Source organism: Scomber japonicus, chromosome 2 (genome assembly GCF_027409825.1).
Source record: "Scomber japonicus isolate fScoJap1 chromosome 2, fScoJap1.pri, whole genome shotgun sequence".
NCBI classification, from domain to species: domain Eukaryota; kingdom Metazoa; phylum Chordata; class Actinopteri; order Scombriformes; family Scombridae; genus Scomber; species Scomber japonicus.
In genome coordinates, this window is record NC_070579.1 from 9,932,232 (window position 1) to 9,956,709 (window position 24,478).

The 24,478-nt window shown below is 39.8% G+C and overlaps 1 protein-coding gene across 2 annotated transcripts in view; it reads left to right on the forward strand.

The window, feature by feature from the left end:
* mgat3b (beta-1,4-mannosyl-glycoprotein 4-beta-N-acetylglucosaminyltransferase b) overlaps positions 1-24,478 on the forward strand; it is a 64,957-nt gene that overhangs the window by 9,337 nt on the left and 31,142 nt on the right. Inside the window, exon 1 of one of the 2 annotated variants that reach the window (XM_053331897.1) lies at positions 6,638-6,759. The exons of the other annotated variant lie outside the window; for it this stretch is intronic. The gene's annotated coding sequence lies outside the window, so the exon portion shown is untranslated. Of the gene's footprint in view, positions 1-6,637; positions 6,760-24,478 lie in introns of those variants that run through there. 2 annotated transcript variants of the gene reach the window in all.

Consider the following 24,478-nt stretch of genomic DNA (forward strand, 5'->3'; position numbering starts at 1 on the left):
GTTCCCCCTTGTTGAATCTCAGTGGAGTACCTCCTACTTGATTACACTGTTTATTCGCTGTGCGTCCCCAAAATCCTGCCCACCCACCAGCAGGCTGCAGCTAAGAGGAAAGCCTTGATACCATTGTGGTTCTTTATACTCCGTGACAGTAGTTACACATTCAGGCCAGATGAGACATAAGACTCAACAACACGTTCACAAAGGTAGAACTGTGTAGTCCCAGAATAAGATAACACATCTGTTAATCATTCATGACAAACATCCACTAGTTCCTATCTCTAAATGTGATGATTTACTGCTTTTTATGCTTTTATGTCGTCCTAATGAAAGACAAACATTATTGGTTTCAACATAGCGTGAGCAGCATATCAACACATAGGGTGATCCTTTATTTGTCCACTGATAGGAACATTTTACAGGTGCTTTGTTGAGTTTAGGTCACCTGTGTGTTTAAAGTGCACAAAAGTCAGTACACACAACTCTAGTGATGCATTTTAAATGGAGGGAAATGGACTTAGCCTTGCCTTCAGGTCACGGTTACGTCCATGAGACACTGCTGAGACGTGAGCCTGCGTGGAGTCAGTGCAGACAGCTGTATGGATTATAGTGGGAGTGTTGCTTGTGATCTGAAAAAGGCTTGTCTAGACACGGAAGGGCTGCGTCTAATGATTATTTTCATTATTGTTTAATCTGATAAAAATCCACAAAATGTTAAAAAATATAGTGAAAAAAGCTCCAGATGATGTCTTTAAATGTCTTATGTTGGCTCAACAGTCCAAAATCCGAAGGTTTACTTTAATGCATGATACACTTTTCCTTAAAAGAAACGCTAAAACAAATTTTTCCCACTTATTTTTTATTGATTTTAAGATTAATACACAGAAACAAGGTATAAACTTTTTCTTCACAAACATCTAGACACAAAAAACCCCATACCAATAACCAAGAAAAAAATAAATAAATAAATAAATAAAAAAATAATAAAAAATAAAATAAGTTATTTAATTAATTAATTTAAAAAATGAATAAATAAAAAATATATAAAATACCAATAACCAAGAATAAATGAGAAGAAAATAATAATAATAATAATAATGATGATAATAAAATAAAAAATAAAAATAATAATAAAATAAAATAAAAAATAATAAAAAATAAGTCAATTTAAAAAAATTAATAAAGAAAAAAAGAAAAGAAAGTGGATAGACAACAAAAACAAACTAACACAAAAATACCCACACAATAAATAAATGTACTGATGATAAACTAATTGATTAACCGTGATGAAATGTGATTTATAAAGCTTGTCATTGATATGCATTTTTCACATTCATTCCCACATTTAGCCACAGAAGGATGTAGATGTAGGTCTTCTATATTGTAAACTGCATATAAATATAAAGTCTGAGTATGAGAAGCAGAGGCAAAGAAACGGAGTCCTCACACATCACCATCATGCTGCTATTCATAGCACCTGTAGTGCTATCATGCAAACCCACTCAATAATTATCATCAGGCCTCGGAAAGGTAATCAGCGTCTCTCCTTACAGAGAAGTCTAAAAGTACATGATGAAAAATGATAGTTACAACACCGTACGCTTCAGCTGTGATTGGGATTCGATGCTTTTAAAAAAGATCTGAGCATGATTTAAATAAACCGTTCATTTCCTCAATTTTTATTTCAAATACTGGATCTGAAATGCCTGAAACGGACTTCTAAACACAGATAGTAACACACGGATCCCTGAAGAGGATGATTCTTCTGTTAATTAAAATGCTGCTGTGCTGTTTACCTCTGTCTGATTTGGGCGTAGCGCTCTGTGGATACGAGCCTTTAGAGACTGGGAACTGTTAGAAGTAGCATGAGTTGCTAATGCTAGCGCTAACTTGGTGACGTTCTGTCAGAGCCCTCCGTAAATTAGTAGTGAGGTGTGTGTGTGGTGCTATTTGGGAAATTTAAAGCCCTTGGCGTGGATGTTAAGGTTTAACTTTGCAGAATCATGAATGTATGTGGAAAATTTGGTAAAAGTTGGTTCTCACCTTCATCTCCTGTAGGTGAAAAGTGTCCTACGAGCACGACTTGTGACATCACAACTAGTTTCGAGTCAATCCCTCCCTCCTTTCCTTTCTTCCTTCTTCCTTCCTCCTTTCCTTCCATCTTCCTCCCTTCCATCCATACTTCCTTCCTTCCTTCCTTCTTCCTCCCTTCCATCCATACTTCCTCCTTCCTTCCTTCCTTCCTTCCTTCCTTCCTCTGTCCTTCTTTCCTACCTTCCTCCCTCCTACCTTCCTCTCTTCCTTCTTTTCTTTCCTCCCTCCCTCGTTTCCTTTCTTCCTTCCTTCCCTCCTTCCTTCCTCCTTTCCTTCCATCTTCCTCCCTTCCATCCTTCGTTCCTTCCTCCCTCCCTCCCTTCCTTCCTTCTTTCCTGTCCTTCTTTCCTTCCTTCCTCCCTCCTCCCTTCCTCCCTCCCTCCCTTTCTTCCTTCCTTCCTTCCTTCCATCTTCCTCCCTTCCATTCATACTTCCTTCCTTCCTTCTTCCTCCCTTCCATCCTTCCTTCCTTCCTTTCTTCCTTCCTTCCTACCTTCCTCTCTTCCTTCTTTTCTTTCCTCCCTCCCTCCTTTCCTTTCTTCCTTCCTTCCTCCTTTCCTTCCATCTTCCTCCCTTCCATCCATACTTCCTTCCATCCATACTTGCTTCCATCCTTCCTTCCACCCTCCCTCCCTTCCTTCCTTCCTCCCTCCCTTCCTTCCTTCCTTCCTTGACTCGAGGACAACAGGAGGGGTTAACAACATTAATCATGAGGAGTTTTCATTGTCAGATTTGCTCTCAGTGCCAGTGAAGAAACAGCTGTGTGTAGGAAGAGCTTCAGTCTTTTCTACGTACTAATGCTGTCATTTGGAGCGACCTACAGTAGCTGTGGGATAGTAGGTTAATCTTAAATTCTTTCATTACTGACGCACATGCAGCCCAGCAGCACAGATTAAAACATACTGAGGCTTTGCTTTTCTCACAGCTGGCGGTATGAGTTGATGAGCACAACATGACGCTCTTCATAAGATGACTCAGTTGACATTGAACCAAATTTAAAAAATCTGCTTTGTGTTTTTTTTTTTTTTTTGTTCAGGTTGGGTTTCAATGTCATATTCAGCTGTGTCCACTTAAAAAAAATTAACAAATTAACACTTTTTAATCTTTGTGGCATGCTGGGAAGGGGACGGGGTCAGATGCTGTCTGCAAGGCAACGTGAGAGCAGGACTGAACTGGAGGACTGGCATTCATTTAGACACATTCTTGGTCTTTTTAAAGGCTTTGTAGTGATAATAATGTGATTTAGCGCTTTTCATCATGATCAGTATTGGCTGCTTTCTTCCACAAGGTCCATTATCACAATTTTTTGTTGAAACCCTGCAGTGGATGAAAGATTATAATACTTTTTTTTTAATATTTGGTCTTCATATTTAATGAAAACAGTTTCCAAAAGAGAGTTAGAGAGAATAGAGTTTCATTTAAGACTTGATCCGTGAGGTTTTGTTTAAAAGCGCGTGTATTGACTTTGGGATGTTTTACTGCGTTTATTATTTTAGATTATCGTCACAGCTTGTGAAAGTGTTACATTCTACTTCCCTCCTCCAGCTTGTTGTAATCACCTGAGGCTTTGAGAAAGAGAGGCAGTCAATGAAGGATGCATTTTAATGAGGATGGCGGGATGTGGGAATATTCATCCTATCACACCTCGCTGTCTCTTCATGGCATCATCTTGTTATGAACATAGCTGCATATCATTAGTTATCTGTGTGTGTGTGTGTGTGTGTGTGTGTGTGTGTGTGTGTGTGTGTGTGTGTGTGTGTGTGTGTAATCCTGCTGTCATGTGTCTTTTGTTAAAAGATTTACAGATCTGAGTGTTAGAGCAGCTGGGTGGCCTGATGCTTTGACACACCATCCCATAAGATCACAGCTTCAGTTCCCACCACCGCTGATAAGATGATCCCCACTACAGTGAAGTGATTTACAATTAAGCACTAAAACCAAAAGCTCCTGACTGGCCATGACCTCTGACCTCTGCTGCAACACACACATCCACATCTCTGAGCTCTGAGAGAACAAACATTTTTGATGTTTTTATTTTTTTCCTCTGTAGTTTCAGTCTTATCTTAGGGCAGGGGTGCGGCCAGATACGGCCCGCCGAGGGGTGCGATCCGGCCCACCTGCCATCCAGTGCTCTTTTCCTTCCTTCCATCTGTCCTTCCTTCCTTCCTTCCTTCCTTCCTTTCTTTCTTCTGTCCTTCCATTCTTCCTTCTGTCCTTTCTTTCTGTCTCCCTTCCTTCCTTGTCTGTCCGTCCTTCACTAGCTCTCTTTCCTACCTTTCTTCCCTCCTTCCTTTTGCCTCTCCTTCCTCCTTCCTTCCCATCTTATTTCCTTCCTTTCTTCCTTCTTTCCTTCCATCTTTTTAATGATCCAACCCACATGAGATCAAATTGGTCTGTATATGGCCCTTGAATGAAAATGAGTTTGACACTTCTGTCTTAGGGTCTTCTCATGGGGGGGTTATTACTCTCTTTGCTCTAAGATGGTTTGTTTTCTATGTTTTAGACAAACCAAAAAATATTTAAATGTGAAATTGATTTTAATGGATGAAATGGGCTTCACAATCTGAAAAAGATCAATATGACAATAGTCTTGAATGTGTTCAAAAGCTAAAACTTTATCCCCAAAAGGCAGAAATATGAGTTTTTTTCAACATTCTCGGGCAACACACAGACTTTTTTCCAGTCAGTGAGTCATCTGGTGTAACTTTTAGTTTCTGATTGAATGGATTGAATTACAGTTTTTTTCCATCATTATTTATGGTCCGTAGAGGTTGAAGCATAATCAGGTCAAAATTTACACTTGTTTAGTAAGTATCCAGAAGAATGACATTCCCATCAGCAACTTAGCATGCTAACACGCTTGCTAACACGCTTCACAATCTTCTCCAAACTTTGTAAGTTTGAAAAAGATCAATATGACAATATTCTTGAATGTGTGCGAAAATTAAGACTTTATTCCTAAGAGACAGAAATATGGGAAACACACTCCAAGTTATTTACATATTTACCAGTCAGTCAGTCATTTTGTCGGTTAGTTTCTGATTGAATGGATTGAATTGCAGTTTTTTTCCGTAGAGGTTGAAGCATAGTGGTTTTTGTGACCCTCTTACTTTTCTTTTGCTATTATAATCAGGTCAAAATGTACATTTGTTTAGTAAGTATCCAAACGAATGACATTCCCATCAGCAACGCCTGAAGCTTGTGTTTTACTGCTAAGTAGCAAATCTTAGCATGTTGAGCTATTCAAACATTTGCATGTAGCATTGAAGCTGTTAGCATGCTAACATTAGCGTTCTCCTTAAAGCACCGCTGTGCCTAAAGCTGCGTTCAGCCACATGGGATGTATGGTAAAGATGAGAAAGATTCCCATGTCGACTTCATATTGATTTCTTTATATTATAATGTGCCAAGTCAGCGCTTACTCCAGCTGCGGGAACTTCCTGTTTAATGGTTAACGTTCGTTCTCAAACAGAAAATGTGGGTGTGCATAATAACAGCATGCATTGCACTCTCAGTTTATCAATGTGCATCCTCATTTCAATAATAAACGGCGAGTTCAGCATGTTAGGTGTTAAGTGCACAGATTGTGTAGGCGTCTCCATGCTACCTTCTGCTGAGGTTCATGTGTGCGGAGCGGAGCAACGTGCAAAAGGACTGAGCGAAGTGGTGAATTTAGGGTGATTTAGTGTAATGTGGGACACCTACACTCAAATGTGTCAATGTCTTTTTTTCTACCAAATGCTTGGAGAGTATTTAATTGAAATAAATTACATTTTGTTACATTGTTGGAGCAAGCATTTTAGTTTGAAACACAGGAAGCTGAAACTGTGTCACGCTATTATTAGATATTTTGTGAGGATGACACATTGTGCAGGATGAGTAAAGCCTCAGAGAGCTGCTAGCATGGCTGTACACTCTTTGTCCTGTTTGACTACTGGTTGCTCCTCTAGTGATAAAAGCTCTGACTCAAACTCCACACCGTTGGCTCTCCACCAATACTTCTCATATTATTCTTTTTTTTTCTTTTCTTAAGAAATGCAAAAATGGATGAGTCAGGAAGTCCTAAGAGTTGTAGTCAGAAAAAAATGTGCAAACCCCCCACTTGTGTTCTTTGGCGCAAAAAGTGTTGATATTAAATTGAGATTCGAGTGAAATTCGAGTGAAATTGAAGCGAAATTAGAAGCACATGCTCAACATTTCCAATAAGCCAGGAACACATTGCTTGTCCTAAAGCCTGGTTTTGTTATATATCCCAAACATATTAATGGAATTTAAACAGATTTGGATCTCATTTTGTAGTTTGCTAATCTGCGATTATCAGTCAGTAAATATCTTCTCTCACTTTTAAGTCTTCCTGTGTGTTTCCAGCATAACATTAAGCTCACATGAAAGCACTTACAACATCCTCTCCTTCCTGCCTCCATAGTCAAATACTAAACACAGAGTTTTCTCTTGACGTTTTGACTTCACTGGTTTATTGTTCTTATAAAGGTTGTGTAAGCAGACACCACTCTCTCTCTGTTGTAGATGGTGAATGGGCCACGGCTATTATCTGGCAGCAATGGATTGTGCAGAAAGGTCATGTGAGAGATCAGGTGTGCACCCTGTAGCATCTAGGTCACATGCTACAAACAGGAGCTCACATTTAACCGCAGTGTGAGATAAGAGGTCAGTCCTATATACCTTTTATACACTTTTACAGAATACAGGGATACACATGATCTGTTATGTTCTGCATGCAATGAAGGCACCGCTGCAGGCCACTTATAGTATATCCATGTTACACATATTTAAAGCACCCACCACAATGCTGGTTATATCAGGTAGCAGACATCATTTTACACTATTTGTTTGTGAATGTAAGATAATATTTGTGTCAGTGGATCACTAATATGACCTAAACATACCATGTTACTTGTTTTTTTTCATGTAAAATAAATCCGCACATGGTCACGTCACAGTCGTAGTAGTAGTAGTAGTAGTGGCCCATTTCAGTATTATTATTTTTTAGGTTTAACACTCAGTACTTTTTTTGATAACTTCCCTTGAAAGAAGTATGTATTTTGGTACAAATCATAGGGAATACATGAATAAAAGAGCTCAATTTACTGTATATGCAAGTAAACACTAATAAATTATTCAGTGATTATTAGAAACTTTATTCTCCATATGTGCCTAATTTTGTGCTTAATAGTAATACTGTAGTAATAGTTTATTTTTGGATAGGGACAGTGCATATTGATGAACATTGATATGAGACATCTCTGTAAATATGCCGGATTATAGCAAAGTTGCTAATTTGCATCCGTAGTCCCTAGTTACTACAATTACCTGTAAATACATTTCATATTGTTGGATGTTCAGCTCACCTGCTGTGTATTAAGTCTCACTAGTATCAAGTGAACACTGCATCTAATATGTCCTATAAGTAATATCAAAGTACACACAGTAAAAGTCACATTAATTAAATTGGAGTGTGTCTAAATTTAGAAGTGGACGAAGGTCACTGGTATGGCCTCATAAAATAAAGCAGTATAATGCAGCACATTTTTATTTACATTAAGTGAATATTATTTTATATGATACTGGATTATCATTATTGTAATCATAATCATATTTAGTTGTTGATTAAAGTGCAGTTAATTCTTTACATATTACATACAGCTGGATATATTACATAATTTAATTGTAAAGTGTATCCTTGTTATATAATATGATCATATGGAAGAACATTTAACAACACGAGTGACTAGGTTTCAAATAAATATATTATAAATTAAGAGAATAAAGTGAGATTTTCCTTCTGAAATGAGGTGGAGTAGAGATATAAAGTAACATACAATGCAAATACACTAAAGGTAACTTAAAATTGTACATAAGTAAAAACTAAAGTACCCTCCACCTCTGTTTGTTGTAGTCTGAACACCACCGCCCCCCCGGCAGACTTCTCAATCAGAGATGCACTTTCATCTGCGTTTCCACACATACACACAGGAAAGGCAAGAAATAAATATAATAATAATAATACAAAGCAATCTAAGTGGGTGGAGAGCAAATCTATTTATGTGGGCTGCCAAAATAAATTCTGCATATGAAAAACGCTCCAACTACACTCTCTCCCAAAATGACTGCAGCTGTGATACAAAAGTGCTTCATATTGGTTCCTACTTTCACTATAAATGATGATCTGAAGATGGTCGGGGGGGGGGGGGGACATACTAATGAAAAGATGAATGTTAAGTTTCCTGCTTAGTCTTGAAACGGATGTTAAGCGTTGTAAGTGTTGCCTCCTTTTCATACTTATCAGTCAGATGTTGAGCAGTGTGCTGACTTTTAGACTTTAGACTTTACTATTACCTAAAAGGAAATGACTGTTCTGCACTTCCACACTCTACACAGATGGGTAAGGTAAGGTGAGTGGGTGTTTGATGTCTTGTGCTATTAAGGTTATAATGTGTGTGTGTGTGATGGCTTTATTGTTAAGTTTTGTGAGGTTGTGTTTGGCTAGACTAATTATCCTGGCAGCGGTCTGCGGGGGGGGCAACATACAGTCCTTTCAGCTTGTAGATGACAGTAAGTCTTTGATCTTGTGCTGAGCTGTGCCATTTATACTGCCGCTTTAATGGATCCAAACTGGACTCTGAAACATCTTGGTGCAACTCTTCACTCTGGGAAACGCTTGACTCAACTTACCTTCTAGCATATAATATTATACTCAGAGAAAATAATATAGCCATACATCATGCTGTCACAGGGGATTACAGCTTCTCACAGTGCAGCTAGATGTGTTTTTATATCTATATTGTGTTTTTTTTAATATATGAAAACGGGTATTTATGTATCGCTGATGAGCTTTAATGGCCGCGCAGTACGAGTTTAACATGCGACATGATGAATAGCTCTCATAAAGCTCATCTCGGTGCAGTGACATTACACGATAAAGGTCTGTAGTTATTATAATTCACAGGCTGACACACCATCCCGTCGTCACATTTGCTCATGGTATTACATCAATGTAATTACAATTCAAAGATGGCTTTATTGAGGATTATGTGAGTGCATGAGTTGAAAACACACACACACACACACCCACACACCCACATACCCACATATATATATAGATATACACACACACACACCCCCTCAGGAGCTGTGATACAGCACTATTCTAGAGAAGAGGTGGGTGTGGAGTTGAATGGACCTCATTGTGTTTCAACAGCACTATCTTGGAGACAGACTGGCGAGCCAGTGCATGCACACACACACACACACACACACACACACACACACACACACACACACACACACACACACACACACACACACACACACACACACACACACACACACACACACAGACATATACAGTATTCAGTGCCCAGGATCAGGCTTGACCCCACAATGCTCTCTCTCATTTTCTCTCTCTCTCTCTCACACACTCCCACATTGACACACACACACACACACACACACACACACACACACACACACACACACACACACACACACACACACACATAATGAGAGGCACTGTACTGGAATCAACAGCAGTCTTGTTCTCTAATAAGCGCTGCACATTAACACTGTTTGTCTACATTAGCCTCTGCTTGTCTCTAAACCTCTACATTCATCTGACACTTCTAAACACACCATGGTGTCAAATCCAGTCTTTTGTCTTTTGTTGCAGCTTTTATCGGAAATCTGGTTTCTAAACATCGTTTTTAAAGTTGAGGGACGTTTACCACGCAAGCCTGTAATCAAATGTTGTGTGAAAGTGGCTCATTCTTTAATTTAGTTGTCACTTTATCCAGCGCAAAAAGAAAAAGCATTTGGTTTCTTTTGATTTACTAACAAGAAAGCGGCTGTGTGGGTTTTACAGTCTGAAAGTGTTGCCATAGCATGGGGTTCTTAACCTTTACTGACCCCATTTTTAGGCCCCAGAAACCTCATGACCACAGGAGGAAATTGGCGGCAATTATAGAGAGTAATTTCTGTAGTGCCGGCTCACTGATTTTTTTATGTGCTGTAATTCACCTTTCGGCCTATGCGCTAAAAATAAAATAAAATAATCACTTTTCACATGTGAACCATAACAATGGTAGATGATGAATCCTGTGATTTGATGACTGATTGCATCTCGGTCATGTGTCCAAGTTGTCATGACAGTTTGAATATGGTGTAGCCTACTTTTTTTATGTTCTAGTTCAAACTGATTGCACAGTGAGGATGAGAGATTTTAATCCTGTTATTATATTAGACATGCTGGCAATGTTGGTCAGTCACCACTTTGGTCCAGAAATGTCTCAGTAACTGTTCATGACATCTGGCACCAACGTCCCAAATTACTGGTGATCCGCTGACTTTCTCTTTATCTTGGCAAATTTTCTTAGGGTTGCCATTACATTTTTTGGTTCCAATCCAAGGCAGATAACATGAGTTACACCAAACATGCTTAACAAACTAGCCGTAGCCGTTTAAAACAGACTGATGTGGCCTTTTAGAAAGATTCAGATAAGACCAATACCAATAATAAAAGCCACTAGAGAGTTAAACACTGCAGATGTGCTTGAGCTCAGTGGAAATGTCCCTTCACGTGCAGTAGTTATGTTTGACATATAAAACCCTGTGGATGTGTAGAAGGGTTCATGCTAACTCTATCAACACAAATAAATGACACATAGTGTAAGATAATTACTTGATTACTTAACTTCAGTAATCTTTAAAGTAAGAGACTGAGAACAGAAGTCGTCGAACAGCCAATTGGGACTTTATTGAAGATGCAGCAAACACAGCAGACACCAACAATGAATATTGAAGAACAGCGAAAACAGCCCCGAACTACACCTCTTCAGACTCTTATACTACTGTTCGGCGAGTTCAGCCAAGATTCAATTTCCTGGAAGTCTAAACAACACTTCCTGATCTCCTTTTTTGGATATCGATATGGTACGAAACAATTCCTTTTAAAAGACTTTGTTGCGACATCCCCAACTGGTACAACTTTTTTTACTATGACTCACACATATCTGCTTCTACAATAGGGCCCTATTTTAACGACCTATAGCGCATGACGTGAAGTGCCTTTGGGGCGGGTCCAAATCTACTGATTGGTTTACCGCGTGTTACTTAAGTCCGGTTTTTCATCTCCCATTCCCTTTAATATCCAGGCGCGCTGTCACCTTGGCAGATTGTCATAGGTTGATGGCGGATTTACCAGGATTGGTCACATGACAACATCGACAGTTTCATTGATCATTACTGCGATTGACTGATTCTGATACATAGTGGCACGTCATTGTGACTTTTCCACTTTTTGTCACTTTTTTTGTGACACATTTAGAGAGAAAGAAACAGACTTTGGCGTCCTTGGTCTGATTATATGAGTTTCATTTGAAATTGAGTCGCGTTGCACGATTGGCAATTCACATTTTTAGTCTCATATAAAGATTTTTTTTTTTTTTAACAACTCTCTTTTGTGTGTTTATATGGATTAAAGGGTTCAACCTTGATACAGTTTCTTTTGCTTTTTTGTCTGAAAAGTCTAGAGTCTAAAGAAAAATGTGTCACAGCACTGCCCACACTGGGTTTTGATTGTTAGAAGCAATTTCCGTGAGTTGTATCTCAAAAAACACCACAGCACCAAAGTGTTGCCCTAAAACGAGATCACAGACAACCTGTTTAAACTTTAAATATCTCTCTCTAATTTTGGATTGCATGCAGAAGTCCGACATGAAGTTTAATTTTAATGCAGCTCCACAGTCCTCTGCAGGTGCACATTGAGCTGTTATACTGGGGTTGTTTTAGCACCTTCTATTCTTTATCTTATTACACTCAAAGGTTTCAAGATTGTGTTCATTATCACAAGGTCACATATGTAACCTTTACCCTGTTGCAGTTTCTGGTCAACACACCATCTTTTCCACTTGGAGTAGCACTCTCTCGCTAAGGTTAGCTACTTTTAACTAAATTGTGCTAGCAGCAGGTAATCCTAATCAAGTACCAATAAACTTTCGAGTCCCAGAGTGAATCACAATCAACATGGCAGACATCACAGCTACTACAAATCTTATTTAATCTCTTAAATATTTTTAATAATTTCTAAAATGACTACCAGCACACTTATTAGAGAGCCTGGATTTGGCAATGTGAGTCCATACAGACTTATTGAAAGATATTATTTACTTAGCTTTTCTAGAGAGAAGACGATTTTTGAATGGGAGTCAATCTGGGATATTTTGGAGGCCAGCATCTAGTGGTTGCCGGTGGTATTGCACTGTATAGTGCTCCCGTTCTGGCTCCAGCTTCGAGCCATTTTAGTTGCCGCTTGATTGTAACACACAAACACAGTCTCCTCTCTTTTTTTTGTCATTTCATGTCACCCTCCCACCTCTCTCGACCTATTTTTGTCTCTCGCCTCCGCCTCCTCTCAGAATGGCTGTGGAACAGTGTCACACTGCCTCTCTGCAGGTCTCCTGCGTTTGCTGCCAGTCTCCCATCTCAGTGCTTTTAGTAGTTTTTAATGAATTATGAGCGTAGCTGCAGCATGCATGTAAGTAATAAATAGATAGGACTATATATAGCTGAGTGATGGACATGTAAAGATTGTAGTGTGCTTTGCCAACTGAATGAGGGTATTAAATATAATTAGCTAATTATACTATAATCCTAATACTCTTGACCTTTTCTGTTGTGCCATTTCCACTAAATTTAGCAAGAAAATTAACATAAAATTTACAAAGCAAATTCACACACCTCTGAGGATGAACCCGTTTCCATTTTGAACGCTCTGTGAACTTTTCTCCTGAGGCAAAAATGTCAGTTTAGTGGGAAGACTGCATTGAAATTTACAGAGCACTCTCATGCTGGTCTGTCTTCAATGAGCAAGAACTTTTTTATTTCAAGCAGATGCCTCAAGAAAAACTTTACATTAGTAGCTCAAATAGCAAGCAAAATGAGTGCTGTCTTAATGTAATGAAAATTGACCCCTAGTGATGCTACCAATGTCTTTTTTTTTTTTTTTTATAAAAACCGCACAATATTTTCCATGAGATTTTTGTTTTTGTCTTTGTCATTTTGTTCCATGCAGATTTGGAAACCCTGTTGTACATTAAACATCTGTTTCAACTTGAGAGCTTAATTTCTCATTGGTTTCCTGGAGTGTCACGTAGTGGAGACTGTCCACCTCGCCTGGAATAAGGACCGCCCCGGATAACCTCATAAGAAATTAATACACTTCTAAGGAATTAAACTAAACCCCCCCCCAAAGAAAAAAGAAAAAAAGAGGTGCTATATCACACAGCTGACACTGCAGATTTATTTAGATTGAATATGTCCTGAGGATAGTCTGGCTCCGTGAATACCAAGCAACTTAATGGCTTGTCTGGCAAAGGCCAAGAGATTCCAGTCCAGTTCTTTGGTGAAGGATTGTTTAAACTGATCTCACTGCAGAAGAAAAAAAAGAGGATAATGGATTAATCTAGACTTTATAATTCCTAATTCCAACAAATTGATCATCCAACAGAGACAGTTTAGCTTTGAATACAGTTATTAATGTCTGTGTGTTTTCTGGGATGCCACGCTTACAGGAAGCAGTTAACTATTTGCTGATGAATAATACCTACGGGAATTGGTTTTTATGGCAGTGTGCTTTGGGTGGTAGTGTTTTTTTGTTTGTCTAAAACTGAAGCTGATCATGTTCAGAGCTGTTTGCATTGTGTTGTGTTAGCTTTGGTGCTTTTTTATCATGAAACTGCTGAGCTGCATTTAGATGCACAGACGGCTGCAGCTATAAAGAGAGTTGTAAAAGTGATCTTTGCAATGAAAAATGCGTATCATTGCCATTTCTAGACTTCATGTGAAGCAAGAAGTATATGTGTGTCTTCATACTGATGCTACATAATATGCTCTTAACTCATTAGCGAGGCACAAAGTACCCCAGTCTGTTTTGTACCCCTCACTGTTTCAGGGACATAATGTAGCATTTTATCAAGAAGAGAGAGAGAGGCTGTTTGTGCGTCTAAATGATCCAATTTATCTATTTGAGCATTGAGCTGCGTTTGTGTTCAAATTGCACCACAGTTTAACTGGAGGGGACTGCCTCACCATTGTCAGTCTAATCCAGGAATTTGTTGTTCTGTCTCGGTTCAAGACTTTCTTTGTCCTAAAAGTGAAACTTCATTTGCAGTGAATCAAATGAGACAATATGCAGTCACAAAAAAAAAATATACATGAATGGGACACATTAGATTTAACAATGGTGGTAGGATGACCCTCTCACCTTTGTCAGAGCATGAGTCGCTGCAGGCTGAAAACTCATCAGGTTAAGAATAACCTCGCCCAAATGAATCATCCTCTCTCCTACATTTTCTCCACGACTTGCACTAATTACTCTCATTAAGGACATCCACCGTCTCCCTCCTCACTTGTTTTTACTTCTAAGTCCTTCCTCCTGTCATAATCTTTTTAAGGTCCGAGGAATTTTGTTTTTCTGCTCTGTTGCTGGGGAGCAGCGGCTCTGACTCCTGCTCTTCTTACAGTCGGGTGATTGAAACAGAACTGATCCAGGAAATGAAGCTTATTCTGCTCCTGATGCCAAAAAATGTAAAATGTAAGCAATGCAAAGAGCAGGAAATTGAATGAGCGGTGAAGTGGAAGGCTGCTGGAACATTTTAGTGGTGAAACTTTGCAGCAAGTGTGGTGTCAGTTTGGAGAGTGAGTGCGGTTTAGAGCCTCAGTTCACGGCCTCTTTCACTTTGTGACCCCCCCTTGTCAGAGGGTGTGGTCCACGAGCTGAGAGTATCAACAGAAGAAGATATTTATCCTTCTTAAATTGTCTAATTTGGATATTTGAATCAAGAAATCTATGTATTCCTTTCATGCTCATCTCTAAACCACTCAGATCATCTTTTGACCCTTCGGGTGGGCTTCCCCAGGAATGGGAAATACTGATCCATCCTGAGGATTTAGTGCCACCAGGGCCACCAGGATTTGAAACAGATGGGATACAGATGGCAAAAGAAAGAGGAAAAAAAGAGAAAAAAAGTTTTAATATCAAACTGCCTGACAATTGTTTCGGAGTAAGAAACAGGCGTTTGGTTTTGGGGGAACAGGTAGCTTGAACTAATGAATGGTTCGTCTATGTAATGAACGATTGTCACTATGTCCCTAATGTTTAACTTTGATACAAAACTGGTGTAAAAAAACAATATTCAATACTTCAATGGCAAAAAGAAAGAAAGTCGCAGGCCCACAAATTGGAATATGTTGTTTTTGGGGCTAAATTTAGCTTGGTGTTCATATATGGAGAGAATAACCTCATAACAGTCACAGGTTGAGGACTAATTGATTTTCTTCTCTGTTGTTTGCAGCTTTTGGATTAAAAATCTGATTGTGGATCTGTTTTTTAAAATATACCTTCATAGCTTTCAACACTATCAATTGTATAATTAACAGATATTGTATTGTTTTATACACATGGTAACAGAAAGGTATCAGCCAGGATGGAGTAGACATTAGGAAGTTGGTGCTTGATGAAGGAGAATGACTCAAGAAACAAGAACCGATGCTACATCTTATTAGCATGAACCTTTTTAAAAGAAGAAGAAGAAGAAGAAGGTATTGGATTGGTACTCGATATTGGTGCATACCCTGAGATTGAGTATCAGAATCGTTACTGAGGGAGAAAAAGATTGATCGTCCATCCCTAATTAGATCATCATTAGCCGTTGTTGCTAAGGTTGTTGCTATGGGTTATTCGCAATGTATTCTCATGCATGTCAGATTGGATCCAAACTCAAACATGTACAGATTTATTTGAGAAGTTAATATTTTTAGTACATAACTAAGAAATGAAGTGAAATCCTACAGAGCTAAAACAGACTATTTCAAACAGAGGTTGAACTGAGGGGGCTGCATAAAGATCCACTTATAAGATTAATACAGAGTTTTCAACTGTATGCAAAGATAATCCAGTTGAGCTCCACAAAAAATAAATACAGACCTGGAAATATGCATGATACAGCCCATTTAAATTCATTATACAAATAAGGCAGTCAACCACAACTTCTCATTTCTTTAAGTACAATGTGATTTCTTCAGGGTCCGGTCCCAGCTGCTCGCCCTTATGCAAAACAGCACAGAGAGAGGGAGGCAAATCAACAGCAGCCATTTGTCCTACCATCACGAAAAGGAAAGCTCAACATCACTAATAGGCTCTCTGTATTTGTTGGTGTGTGTGTGTGTGTGTGTGTGTGTGTGTGTGTGTGTGTGTGTGTGTGTGTGTGTTAGCTTTTGCGAGTGACTGATTGAAAGCCGAAGAGTCGAGATGTGAAGGAGTCGACAGATGTTGCCGAATTACCCGGAACTAAATTAGACTTCATTGCTTTATGAGGATTATGTAGTCTTGGATATGTGTTTGCAATGAATGTAAATGCATATGTGTGTGTGTTTGTGTGTGTGTGTGTTTGTGTGAAGATTTTAGAAGAAGAAGAAGCTGTGGAAGTATATTGTGTATCCTCTGCCTGCCTGTCCATTTTTTTCCTAGTTCATGTATCTCTGCTTGTTTGTATTCACTCTTCATTGTATTACCTGTGTGTGTGTGTGTGTGTGTGTGTGTGTGTGTGTGTGTGTGTGTGTGTGTGTCCATACTGCCTAATAGTGGGTTTAAGGGTCTAGCTGAGTGTGCTGCTCGCCTGCCGCTCACATCATTAACAGGTTGTCTTCTAGGGTTTAATGAGCTGCCAGTTGTCTCTCCCTCCTTTTATGTTTCTCTCCAGAGAAAGAGTGTACTGACAGGACAGGTGCTCATTTGCTAATTTTTTTTATTTGCGAGTCGGTAAAAAAAACATCCCTCATTTGTCTCATGTCAGTCAGGTTAGTGTCCATGTTGCCTGTCCACATATATAAGCCAAGAGCCCTCATTCCTTTATTTACCTCAACAAAAAGGTGGCAGGTATTCATTAGAGACAGGTCATTACTTCCTCTGGCAGGTCCGCAGTGGAGTGTGTGTGGTTTAAAATTGAATTTACGACATTTCTGTGAAGACCTACAGAATTACAGGAAAACCTTATTTACGATATGACTCTTCTTTTATTGTTCCTGTCGGGAAATTCATCTTGAGCTCAAATACCGTAAACCATGACACATTACATATTGCCTCATCATTTATTTGCCTTCATAGTAGTAATAACAAAAAACATATGCTGTTGCACATCAACTACAAAATTATTCATACAGTATTGCACATACCTACGCAACCCCCGATGAGAAGAGCAAGAAGCATATTACACCACTGCTCTTATTATACCATGAAGCTATTGCACAACCCGGCAGCCCCAAGCAACATTATTTAAGATTTTAATTGGGGTAGGCACAAATGAGTTTTTGAAACGGTTGGGTTTACATTGGGGTACTTTATATCGTCTGCCAGAGGGTAAGACCTCATACTCTGGTGTGGAGGATATGAGAGGGATCAGACGCTGCTCTCTGTGCCTGTCTGAGAACAGATCGCTCATATATTGACTGGAGTGAATGGTGCTCATTGCTCCCCATAACCTTCATGCCAGTCTGTGCCAGTTAGGTTTTAACTGCGCAGAGAGATTGCCATACCTTGCTGACATCTCATACCAGATGCTCTAATACAGTCTGTTGGAGAGAAATATATATAGATCCATCCCAAGTGGAAAGTAACATCTTTGCAATAAACAACAATACAAACAGAACATCGGCCTTGTAGCTGAGGATCCATGTGAACGCTAAGGTGCTTGTAAGACCAGACCTGAATGATTGGTTCATCATGTATAGCCACTGAACTATGATCCAGCACTGATCCAGGTCCAGTCCCCATCACCTCAGTTTTTCTCATATGATGGATGGATTGGGTGGCTGGCGTCACACCACTGCACAAAACTCTCTGTTTCAGTAGATTGAAGGATGGTGTTTGTGCAGTAGGCTGACGACCGCTGCGTAATCTGGAAATTTTGGAAATTGGTTCCTTTTGGGTGACCACTTGATTGATCTGGGTTTCTGAAAAGGTATTGTTGACCGTGACGTTTTTGGATTCGATCTGTCAAAAAGGAAAAAAATAACCTTAAATGATTAAAGGATTGGCCCTCATCTGTTTGAGTTTCGGGATTATTAGACGGAACTGCAGCGTAATAAAAGCAGAGCTAAAATCAACAGTAGCAGGTGTGTCAATGGCTGTTTAATAGTCTAATAGTCAAAAGGGCAATAATGTTAATAGCATCATCCATGCTCCATCTTTACATGTAGGTAAATTTGAATAGATAGATAAATAGATAAATAGATAAAATAGCATTTACCTCCACTTTGAGTACAAACAGGAATAATGATGTTTTTTATTCCAGAGGGTAGGGACAGTGTGTGAGTTTACAGACTGCTGGAAAACAAGGCACCATGCTGGGTTGAGTTATTCTTCACAGGTCTTTAAGAGATGCCCTCTGGGCCTTTTGAATATCTGAATTTCTTTGTGCGTACATGTCTAAAAAAGTGACTAAATATTATGCGGGTCATCCACCAGGCTGAAGCTTGAATCAGCAGTTGAAATGGTCTCCAGCAAATTAATACATTCCAAAGAAAATCATGTTTTTTGAACCTGAGATAAAGATTTAAAAAAAAGATTCAGTTCTTTGGGTTTTTGCAGATCATCAATCATTCATATAACTTTCATGGAGTCCCGTAGCTTTTTAGAATCCATTGAGATACATTATTTTGAAATCCACATGACCTTTACTTCTAAAAGCATTTTTTTTTAAATGCCGCAGTTGTTTTCCTTCTTAATTGTGCAGATCTTATTGATGGGATACACTGCAATGACCTTTTTGGTAACCACGCTATCGGTAACCATCAGATTTGATGTTTCCATAACATTTGTCTAACATATTATTCAAAACTAGGGACAGACCGATCTTATTTACAGTGATTAAAATCCCCTAAAATGAAAATAGGGGCTCCAGCTGTATGTTGCAGCTGCTGGTGAACACAGCCTGCTATTCGAGCCGTAGCTCTCAGCGCATTTTCACTATGCAGGAACTCACACTGGACAAATTATAATGTTCCCGAACTCCCTCGGAAGATAATAAGGTCTTGGGGACAAGCACAGCGGTTCAATGTCAGTGTTGCATACAGTGTGTTGCATGTTGTCTTTTTCTCACTATGTAATATCTGCACCAGCTGTCACAGACAAACAGACAGACCCCCCCTCCTGCCCTCCCAACCCCCGACTCTTCCCAAGTCTTTCAGTTCTGTCAGCCTGGACGATAGAGAAACCCTCCAGCTTGATCAGAGAGTCTGGAATATCTCGATGGAGCCAAGTCTCTGTAAACACCATCATGCTTGATTCCTGGTACTCAAAACATACCCTGGCACTGGTGCGGAGTTCCTTTATTTTGCTTCTCAGCGACCGCACATTGCATAGTATCACACAGGGCAGCGGAGGTCTGTTGCTTCTTTGTCGGCGACGCTGCCTTACAACCCCCCCCCCCCTCCCTCTCTCTCTCTCAGTGCCCCACCACACATACACACTTCCTGCCAAAGGGAACCTGTTATTGCATGCTACTACTGCTGCTAACTATTAATATGTTTTATTATATTTTGAATACAAGGCTCTTAAATGAGTTGCACATAACATTTAGTCACAGTTTGCTCAAAGTCTCGTTAAACAGTGCAGGATGGTTGCTGATTTGAGACGATGTTTGTTTCTGTGGTTTCTTTTCCACATTTTTGTCACAGTTACATCTTGTTAAATGTTTGAATACTGCCTTTGTGTTAAGGTGGAATTGCTATGTGTTTTTCTAGAGACTTTGTGACTTAGTTACTACTTGCAGGGCTAGTAGGTAAACAACTGTCATGATAGCTCATTGAGCTCATTTTTATTTTCTCTCATTTTCTGTGTCATTTACTCTCTGGCATTTTGTTTTCAGGATTGTACGTTATGTCATGAAATAAATGGTAATTCAAAAGGGGAAAAATCTGCCTAACTGAATGAGGCAATAAGTTAATGCAGTTTATCCAGAATACTTTCCCCCCCTCCCCCCCTCTCTATCTGCAAACCATCATCTTGTGGAGTAGTTAATACTCCATCAGAGAAAAAAATAAGTGGATGGTGCAACACAGCTAATGAGCTACAATCGTTTCAACTACTTTGGATTCTTCAGCTTTCCATTTCCTTAAAGGTCAGCACTGTCAAGATAGTTTACTGTCAGTTAATGGAACAGATTTGAGTGTCAAAAATCACTATAGTTAAGTTCTAAAATATTCAATTTATATATATTTTGTCACTATTACCCCTTTTCCACCAAGCTGGAACCAGTGCTGGTTCGGAGCTAGTGCTAGAGCCAGTGCTCAGTTGGTGCTAATCCAAGCACCTCTTACGAACCTGTTGCTTTCCCACCGGCAAGTAGCCACGTGATCACATCACTGTATAACGTAGCCAGCGCATGCCTTTGAAGCACTCCCATGATTCACCAGTGAGAGGCAGCAACATGGCGCAAGGCATCTAGCCTGCCGGAAACGAAGAGGAAGAAGAAAAAGAAGAAGAAGAAGAAGATGACAGCTCTGGCAAGAAAATGTTAAAAATAGTACTTTTAATCAACAAATCTTTAACCCTCTGTAAATGCCATGCTAGTCTGCTAATGAACGTTAGCCCCGCTAGCCGGCTAATAAACGCTAACCCCGCTTGCCGGCTAATAAATGTTAGCCCCGCCCCCAGTCCGCTGACGTAATCGGTTCTTGCTTTAGACCAGCAAAGAGTTGGTGCTTGCTCTGGCTCCCGTTCTGAGGCTCCGGGCTGGAGCTTTGGCGGTGGAAAAGCAAAGAACCGGTGCTTAGTCAGGCTCTGGCTCCGAACCAGCACCAGCTCCAGCACAGTGGAAAAGGGGTATATGTCCTCTTTTTAAAACCATGCTTTTTACCAGCAGGTACCATACATCTTTTTTTATATATCTAGACAAGAAAGCTACTGCTTGTAGACTTGAAAATGATTAAGCAGTTCAATGACTGCCACACAAAGCTGATGGCAGACACTGCAGGAAATGTGGGTATTGACTTCCTATTGTGACCAGGGCTGGTTAGAGAGCTGTAGAGTCTGTGGTTCTGCCCCGTTAGCAAATGAAATGATTATCTAAAGATGAAGCATTTGCATGCTGAGCTAGAGCTATGTCAGCACCATTTGCTTACAGTGTTACTTTTACATTCAGCTTATGCAAAGTTAGGTGGAAGGCCAGATGGAGCAAACCCTGCTTTTATTGGACAGGTACAGCAAATCTATATACTTTTGTACTGATAGTCAAACTACAGTCACTTTACAAAGTGTGTTGCTGTGGCATAAATCTGCAGGGTTTCATTTCACTCGTTCTCCCTGAGTGGGTGTAATGAAAACCTGCAAATTGACATGTTACTTAGTCACAAGATGGAATAACAGGGAATACAATAGGAAATAGTCTCACAATATCATTAGTGGCAAGATTCAATTACTGGATATTAATTTGTCTTTTCTCAATCCTAATATTTACGTTTCTCCTGAGAGGAGATTAATTTGGTATGCTCCTGCAGTTGCTTTCTGTGCTGCTGCAGTATCAGGAAGTTTAGAGAAGACATTAAGTGTTTTTGAAGTTTCCTCCAAATATACTTAATGTTTATTCCGATTAGCAGGCCCTCTCTGCTCTTCCAGTCATTCCATTACAGCAGCAAAATACGCTGGAAATGAAATCTGATTATGTAGACTTTTATAATGTTCCATTTGCCGCCAATGCACTATAAAGCTTTAAGGACCACTTTGCCGACGTTCAACCTAATCTCTAGTTCTGGAAAATAGGGATATACTGTTGTGTGAAAAACAATAACAGTTGTTTTTAATGTTCTCTGTGTCTCTGGTGTGCAGCTGCAAAATCTGTTGCTCTTCCGGCATTTGAAGTGCACAGTGACGTTGGGGGCAGAGAAGAACAACAGCTTGGATTTCTAGTTTCCATCTCTGATTTCAGCATATTTGGAAGATAACTAGTTTCCTGATACGAGTCGAAATATAATTTATTATCCAACACAAACTAGCTTTACAATGTCGTTGGAACAGAGATGTAGCGCTACTGATACAACTCGTGAGGTCGAATATAGAGCTGTGTAATCAGTCACAACAGACTGTAGAGGAGGAAGTGAGCATGGGAACGGTTACAGCAGCAGCAGCCGATAAGGAAAAATGTTTTGTAGATGAACCTAAGTCTCAGTAAAGAGATATAATACTTTGTCTCTGCTGCTGCTGATGGTGTAAAAACAGCATTAGCAGCAAATTGGATGGGACTGTGTGAAGTGCATTCTAGTTGTTGTAAGATTGATGTCAGAGTGGTTTGGAAATGCATTATAGTATTATGGCTAATGGTTGATATCAAAAGTTCCAGAGCAACTACTCAGTGGACTTTGAAAAATCTTCATGTTTCCACTGCAGCTAAATGGACCTTGTTGGTAGATTTTTGTTTAATCTATGTTGTGAATCCTCCACGCATCAGACTACCACGGTAAGCTTGGGCTGATTTCAAATAGCACAACAATATTTGGTCACTTGGTTTTGGCATTTTCTTTCATTCAGAGAATAGCAGGTGCCTTGAGGCCGACCTCCTGAGCTCAACAGTTGATGCAGAGAGTCTGTATATAGACTTTTTTGTTATATTGAACCTGAATTATCGTTAAGAGTTTACCTGCCATGGTTCATATGGCTTTGTTGAGTTTTCCAAGTTAAGACTAAAAGTGGAAATCTAACAAACTGAATCCCTGCATGGACTGATTTATGAATCTGCAGCTAAATGGACCTCGTCGGTAGATTTCCATTTAATCTATGTTGTGAATCCTCCACGCATCAGACTACCAAGGTAAGCTTGGGCTGATTTCAAATAGCACAACAATATTTGGTCACTTGGTTTTGGCATTTTTAGCCTAGAGCAGAGGTGTCCAAACTATTCCACAAAGGGCCATGTGGCTGCAGGTTTTCATTCCAACCAATCAGGAACACCCCAGGCTTGAATCATGTAATCAATTGATCTCAGCCTTCAGACAGTTGATTGGTTGAATCATGTGCTCTTGATCGGTTGGAACAAAAACCTGCAGCCACATGGCCCTTTGTGGAATAGTTTGGATATGCCTGGCCTAGGGTGTAAACTCAGTCAGAGAATAGCAGGTGCCTTGAGGCCGACCTCCTGAGCTCAACAGTTGATGCAGAGATTCTGTATTATGGACTTTTTTATTATACTGAACCTGAATTATCGTTAAGAGTTTCCCTGCCATGGTTCATATGGCTTTGTTGAGTTTTCCAAGTTAAGACTAAAAGTGGAAATGTAACAAATTGAACCCCTGCATGGACTGATTTATGAATCTGCAGCTACATACCCATTTCACACAACAGAGCGATCCGCTGCTTGGTGGCAAGTTCGCTAATGAACCCTACGAATCTAATTTCCTCCCCTCATTTAATAGTTATTTTACATAACTTTGCTAATAAACAATGTGCCACAGTGGTAATCAAACCCTTGAGCTACTCCAACCTGCCTAAATGGATACCTATATTGTGCTTTACTGCCCGAAGCCATTTGTAGTTTCTCATCATGTTGCTGCTTCCGGTGATTTGTATTAATAATAATGAATAATATGTCATGTGGATTTGCTGTAATGTGTAATGCATTGCCAGGAGCTCTCAGCTGCTTTTGGCTATGCACAAAGAAAGCTTGTGCATAGAGAGAGCTTTAAAATGTCAGCAAACTTTTTCGCTTTCTTTTCTTTTGTAGGCCCAAGCTGACAAGAGAGGTTAAAAAAAGAGGAGGGGGGGGTCTTATTTTCTTCTTTTTTAAAAGGCCTGGAGCAGAGAGGAAGATGGAGATTGAGAGAAAAACACACAGCGAGTAAAAGAGAATGACAATGAGGTGTCAGCCAGGGGAAAATTGAAAACAGTAACAATTAGAGTTGTTTGTGTGTGTGTGTGTGTGTGTGTGTGTGTGTGTGTGTGTGTATGTGCGGATTTGAATCGGCATCGTCTTCTGTGTGAAGATTAGCATGAGTGCTAGCAGGAGGTAGAGTGCAGCAAACAGCCTTGGGTTATTTACTCAGCAGTCTGAGGGATCGGACACACCAGCACGTTGCTTCCATTCTCTAACACGCGTCCTGCTGACAAGCAGCTCGGGGTGCCTGACATTTTCCTTTTCAATTTTTTTTTCCATCCCCCTCTTTCTTTTTCCTCTACATTGCTGACCTTTGCAGTTAGCGCGCCAAGTGCAGATAAGAATGCTGTTGAAAGGGAAGAAGAGGGTCGGCAGGGATAAGAGCACTTGAGATGCTGGCCAGTTAGCTACTGACCAGCGTCGGTCAAGGTGGACACTAAGAAGGTGAATGT